General features: G+C 39.3%; 1 pseudogene; it reads right to left on the reverse strand.

Annotated features, from left to right (window-relative positions):
• Positions 1–317: 317 nt before the first annotated feature.
• Positions 318–2,317, reverse strand: LOC143389940 (TGF-beta-activated kinase 1 and MAP3K7-binding protein 2 pseudogene; annotated as a pseudogene).
• Between the last annotated feature and the right edge of the window lie 3,799 nt (positions 2,318–6,116).

A 6,116-nucleotide genomic window follows, 5' to 3' on the forward strand; every position in this document is an offset into this window, starting at 1 on the left:
AAAAAGTACTGGGAACACCTTGGCATTAACATAGTGAGAATTAGCTGTAACGGGTTCCTGGTAACACTGTACATGGTCAGGCAGCAGGCAACCAAGTCTTTCAGCAGATTACCTTTCAGGTGATGGATTTCAACTGCCTGTGACATTATACTGAGGTATTATTAGCTCTGTGGGCTGACACTTAATATTAGCACAACACCATCTTGTCACACCTTCCATTTGACAAAATCCTATGTAGCAGTGAAATGTTGCCCCGATGACAGACTAGATTCTTGAACTTTAGATGTGGTTTTAGAGAAGACATAGGGCCTTCTGGCTCAGAAATGCCGTGGCATCTCGCACTGTTCACAGCAGATTAAGGCTGGATGGTTCAAAAAAGCACAGGCAGTGCAATTCCACTGAGCCCCCTCATGATCGTCTGCATCTTGAGTCTTTGGTGTTTTGATGGTAGACCTTTGATCTTTGGGTTTTGGTGGCACAGGACCTACAAATCCAATATTGTCATAAAAGTTATGAATAGCGCTGGGGTTAAAATATGGTCCTCAGGCTTGAAAAAGATCAATTTCTTTGGTTAAGCAGTCAATGTCAATCTGGAGTTGTCTATTACAACTTCTCAACTGCTGCATTTCTTCAAGCGAAGGTATTTGGAATATGGAATTTGATCTTTTCAGGCGCCTTCGAGTTAGATTATTTTCCATTTCATTGACCTCAGATTTTAGTTTATCCAGCTTTTTCTTTTGAATCTCAAGTTGTCTTTGAAGTCGTTCCATTCTGGCCTTCTGGTGTACCAACAGAGCTTGTGTGTAGGCAGCATCATCAGATCCCATACTCAATTTCCGTGCTTCACTTATTCTATCCACATGTGCTAAGGTAGGGTCTGTGAGGTGCTGAATATTCTCTGTTTCTACATAATGATCAGGATGATTTAGAAGATTTGTAAGTTCAAAGGTAGGGGACACCACCCCTGGTGAGACTGCAGGGGGTTTATTGGGAGAAACTGTAATTTTGAAAGTATATTTGGTATTGGGTTGGGTGACCACCACTCGAGGAGAAGTTGCAGAGTTATTGCCTATTGCTAGACTTTTAGGAGGGTGGTGATGAATGAAAGCAGGACCCATGCTCACTTGCCCAGACATATTCCTGGAGGCAGCAGATGCCCAGGAGTTTGTGGATATGAAGACTGTGGGCTGATTCCGCATGCCCTGTTTATCTCCTGTGGTGGCATTAGCTGAAATATAAACCTTAGGTTGACTACGGGAGATCATCTCATCAGTATTTGGGGGACTGGCAGCTATGTAAACAGTGGACTGATTTCTATTTAAGGTCTGGCTGTTGACTGAAGAGGAACTGCTGGAGGTTCGAGGTCCAGAAGAACGCAATTTTGAAGAATTGTTTCTTTGTGGGGGTTCAAGTTTGATTTCAATTTGGTTTTTTCGAGGTCCCGTTGAAATATTCTGAATGTTGTATTGACTATGGGTAGAAGACTGTGAGCTACCAGATGAATGAATTGTTGGCAGTTGTGGAGTAGTAGGTGAACTGATGGGCATATAGACATGAGAGGTCTGGTGGCCTTGCTGATTTGGCTGTTGGGCTGAGGTATGTGGCAAAGGATTAGATGCAGAATAAGTAGTCCAAGGAACAGGCTGTGAAGGTTGATAGGCTTGTTGAGGGTTCATGGGATTAAACTGAGATACCCAGCCAGAATGCTGCTGTGTCTGTCAAGTTGTACCACTAGTTGTAATGTAAGGCCTAATATAGATAGAATTTCCCTGTGGACTGTTAAGTACAGGTGGAGGTGCTTTGTTCATCTTTGCACCATGTATGTGCAAAGATGTAGGAGTATTACTACCAGTCTGGATATTTGGGGCTAAAGTTACCATAATAGGATTAAATCTGGGAGTCTGTTGAGAAAGGTTAGATGTTCCTTTGCTGCCTAAGTGAAATCCAAGATGTGGTGCTGAATTTGAAGTACCAGATGTACTGGACATTCCCAAAACATTAAAGCCTTGAGGAACTTGAGCTGGTGCTGTCTGTGGCTCCTGCGGAAATAGTTCGTTACTCGATTGACCACCTTGAAGTTGTCCATCACTAATGCTGTGTGCTAGAGTCCTGCTTCCATTCATTCTATTTACTTCTCTTCCATGATGGTAAACATTCTGTGACTTATACTCTCTTGAGAGAGAACAGCACAGCAGGCATCCAGGTTATTATTATTCTGTAACATGCACCTGGACACAACAACTTCAGGTACTTCAGGGAATTTTTGTCGCAGGTCGTGCAAAACCTGAAAATCAATTTGGTGGCTTCCTTGGGCCATTCCTATATTGCCTGATCACGACTATCTGTACAATAGGCAATTCTAGGCCTTAATGGAATTAGTAATCATCTCTTCTGTCCAAGAATTTTCATCCCCACACCCGTCTTGGGAGCGCACAGGGCGAATGCTGCTCTGCAGCGCGGACTGGCGTGAGTTGCTGCGGGGCCATGCGAGGGGGACGCTGGGGCCGCCGGCCAGGGCGGGGGCACAGGTTCCCCACGCACATGCGAGCTGATCGCCCTTTGGGTGGAAGGGAGAAGGAAGCTCGATCTCCAGGGTGGGTTGCGCGTCACTGGGGTCTCCCACATGGTGAGTTTTAAGATCAAAATTCTCCCCAAAAATTTCTTAATCCCAAGTCCCATGTTTTCATATTTAGTCTTCCTTAAAGTGATTCATAAAATTAACTGATCTCATGTATCAGTACTTAGGTGACAATTTACACAAAATCAGCTCTGCAACTTGATGGGCGACAACCCTTTTCAACCAAAAGGTAAGTGTTGTGGCCACAACAGATGACAATGTGTATGGCTTTTGTTTAACTGCTTCAAGAGAAGGTGGAGGACTTTTTCTTAAAAACTTAAAATTGTTGGAGTAGTAAATGTTCATATAAAAAAGTAAAGTAGAAGTGAACTTTATTCTTTTTGTTAACAGAGATAAATATCAATTTAGTATATTCATGTGTTTCTTCTATGCATAGACAAAAAATATTTCTAGAAAACATTAAAAAAGTGCTATGTGACCTTAAAGTTTCTTTTAACAATGGCAGAGTCCTGTGGGAAAGAACAAGGAAGATCTTTGCATACTCTTATCAGTTCTCTAGGGCTGCCACAACAAAGTACCACAGACTAGGTGGTTTATACGATGGAAGTTTGTTTTCTCATAATTTTTGAGGCTAAAAAGCCAAGATTAACTTGTTGGTAGGGTTGGAGAAGTACACAGTTATCAAAAACGCACATTCTTCACTTGGCATCTCCAGCACCTTCAGCTTTCTGTGCCTGGTCTGTTTTGACATCTCCATTTTCTGACGCAGGCACTGGACGATGGATGCAGTGGTGTGCGTCTTTGGTCAGTTCAGGGATCCTTCTCGCCTCTTCTTCACTCTGTTTGTTGATTTTTTAAAGTATTTTTTTATTTGCAGGTGGACAAAATTTCTTTCTTTCTTTCTTTCTTTCTTTCTTTCTTTCTTTCTTTCTTTCTTTCCTTCCTTCCTTCCTCCCTCCCTCCCTCTCTCTCTCCTCCCTCCCTCCCTCTCTCCTTCTTTCTTTCTTTCTTTCTTTCTTTCTTTCTTTTTCTTTCTTGTGGTGGTAGGGATCAATGCCTCACACGTGCTAGGCAAGTGCTCTACCACTGAGCCACAACCCCAGCCCCAATATTTGTTGATTTGTATTGTAAACTAATGTATTAATTTTTCTTACATGGTAATTCTTAGAGACCTGGAATGAAGAAAGTCTTCTCCAAAAAGGGTTAGGTTGTGTCAAGCACCTGAAGGCACTATTAGTTCACTACCACTTTAAATTCAGGATTTGAGGTTTTGTTGACTACAAAAATAATATGAATTTAGGTTGAAAACATGCTTGAAAGTCGCCAGGAGAAATCTTCATTTCCCTGAATACGCTTAAGTTTGACAGATAATTTTTCCTGTAGTCCTAGTAGTTGGAGAATGTGTGAGTATTTCTAATTCATTCTTACACCAAGGAGTATACCCTTGTGGTCTCTGCTTTGTTCAAAATTCTTTTAATAAGCATAAATCTTATTTTCCATCTTCTGGGACAAGGCACTATGAAAACTGATGTTGAGATTCATCCAGTTCTGCAAAGACATTCAAAACAAAAGTCATCTCTCTGGATTCCTCCTTTCATCACATTTTTCTCCGGACCTTTGTTTCTCTTTCCAGATTATAGAATTAGGAATATTTAAAAATATTTCTTGTTATTTTCAGTGAGTTCTATTCTTGGCTCTTTATTAGTGTTTATTTTCATCATATAATTTGAAAATCTGTAAATTTTCATTTACAGATTCATTTTCAGTGGAAATTTTTCCCCTTTCCTTCTTTCTGTGCTCACCTCTCACTTTCTAATAATTTCATGATTTCTTCCCTTCAGTGGTTCAGGAACCTAATTCCAAACTAGGCCTCAGTACTTAGAAATTCCTTCCCCAAAGTAACAGCTGGACCACAACCTGAGGCCGTGGGTAGCTTTGCTCAGGTCTCTCTGCAGTTCTCTCTGTGCCACCCTAACAGTGAAGTTACGCAGGTTTACATGAACAATAACTTCAGACAGCAGTAACAGCAGTTTTTCCTTGGAGGGCCGGGCTGTCACGTGCTTTTGGTACATCAATGGAGTAAAATCTTACAGGGGCCTCTAGCTGCTTCCTAAACCTGGAAATCTACAGGGCTGTGGCTTCTGCCACCCCACTTCTCTGTTGCCTTCTGTTTCTCAGAGAAATGTTTATTTTATGTTTGAGGATGCATAAAGCTTTTTCTTGTTCTTAATTCAATCTATAATTCACATAATAGAACAGGAGGAGAGTTCAAAGTATTGAATTTACCCCATTTTTGACCTAACAGGATTTATTTACATAGTTTTTTTTTGTATTCTTTATTCTATTTTCTATATTTTATACTTAGTTTGTTTTGAATCACTCATGTTTTTTTAAAAATGAGCCTAAGGTGATTTTTAATAGCTCACATTCACTAACCATTTGCTACATGTCAGACACAAGACATAAAGTACTTTACATCAATTACTTGCTGTAATCTTCCCAAAATCCTATGAGAAAGAAATGATCAATATCTCCATTTATAAATGGGAACATTTAGGCATAGCATGAAAAAGAATTTAGCCAAAGGTAACCATAGGTCACCTGTCTCTCAAAAGCCTGAGCACTTTACATTATATACGTGCTTATTATTTCCAGCTAAATGATACATATATATAAAGAAAGATTAAAATATTTCCTTCATGTCACGGTTCCCTTTATCTTATCTAATACATCCAAACCACACTTGGGGTATACCCTTCCATTCCTGGTATTTGTATGTATGTGTCAGTGTACAAAATGTACATATACACTCCTCCTCCAACCCCCGCCCCCCCCCCAACACACACACAGACATTTGCTTTATATGTATAAACAACTTTGGAGAGTTCAAAATATTGAAAACAAGAACTCCATTAGGAAGGTGAAGTAGATATCTTAGGTCTAGGATGTGATGAAGACTTCTCATTTTATACTCTTATATGTATTTGGTATTTTAAACTGTGAATTATCTATGAAAAAATAAATTTAAGTGAAATATCTATTCTAAGCCAATAAATTTGTAAGAATATGTTGTATAGCACAGAAAACTAAATACAAGTTATAACTGTTTTTTTTTAGCTATTATAAGGTACTATGAACATATGCTTTCATTTACCTTTGGTAAATACTTAGGAACAGAATAACTTGGTCACATGGTAAGCATATTTTTATTTCTTAAGGAAACTGCAAAACTATTTTCCAAATGGGACTATATTGTTGTGTATTCTTGTCAGCATTACTTTAGAAATAGAGTTCCTCGAAAGATATCTTAATAAACACTATTCTGGATGATCATCTATGTCAGAAATTGATGAATTATGGCCCACTTTGGGTCCAATATGTCTCACTGCCTGTTTTTGTATAGCATGTAAGTTAAAAATGTTTTTTGCATATTTTAGGAGTTGGAGAGATGGAAAGAGTATTTCAGCATTCCTGAAAATTACATGAAATTAAAATTTTACTGACCACAAATGAAGTTATATTGGAATGACTACACTTA

Source organism: Callospermophilus lateralis, unplaced genomic scaffold (assembly GCF_048772815.1).
Source record: "Callospermophilus lateralis isolate mCalLat2 unplaced genomic scaffold, mCalLat2.hap1 Scaffold_74, whole genome shotgun sequence".
NCBI classification, from domain to species: Eukaryota; Metazoa; Chordata; class Mammalia; order Rodentia; family Sciuridae; genus Callospermophilus; species Callospermophilus lateralis.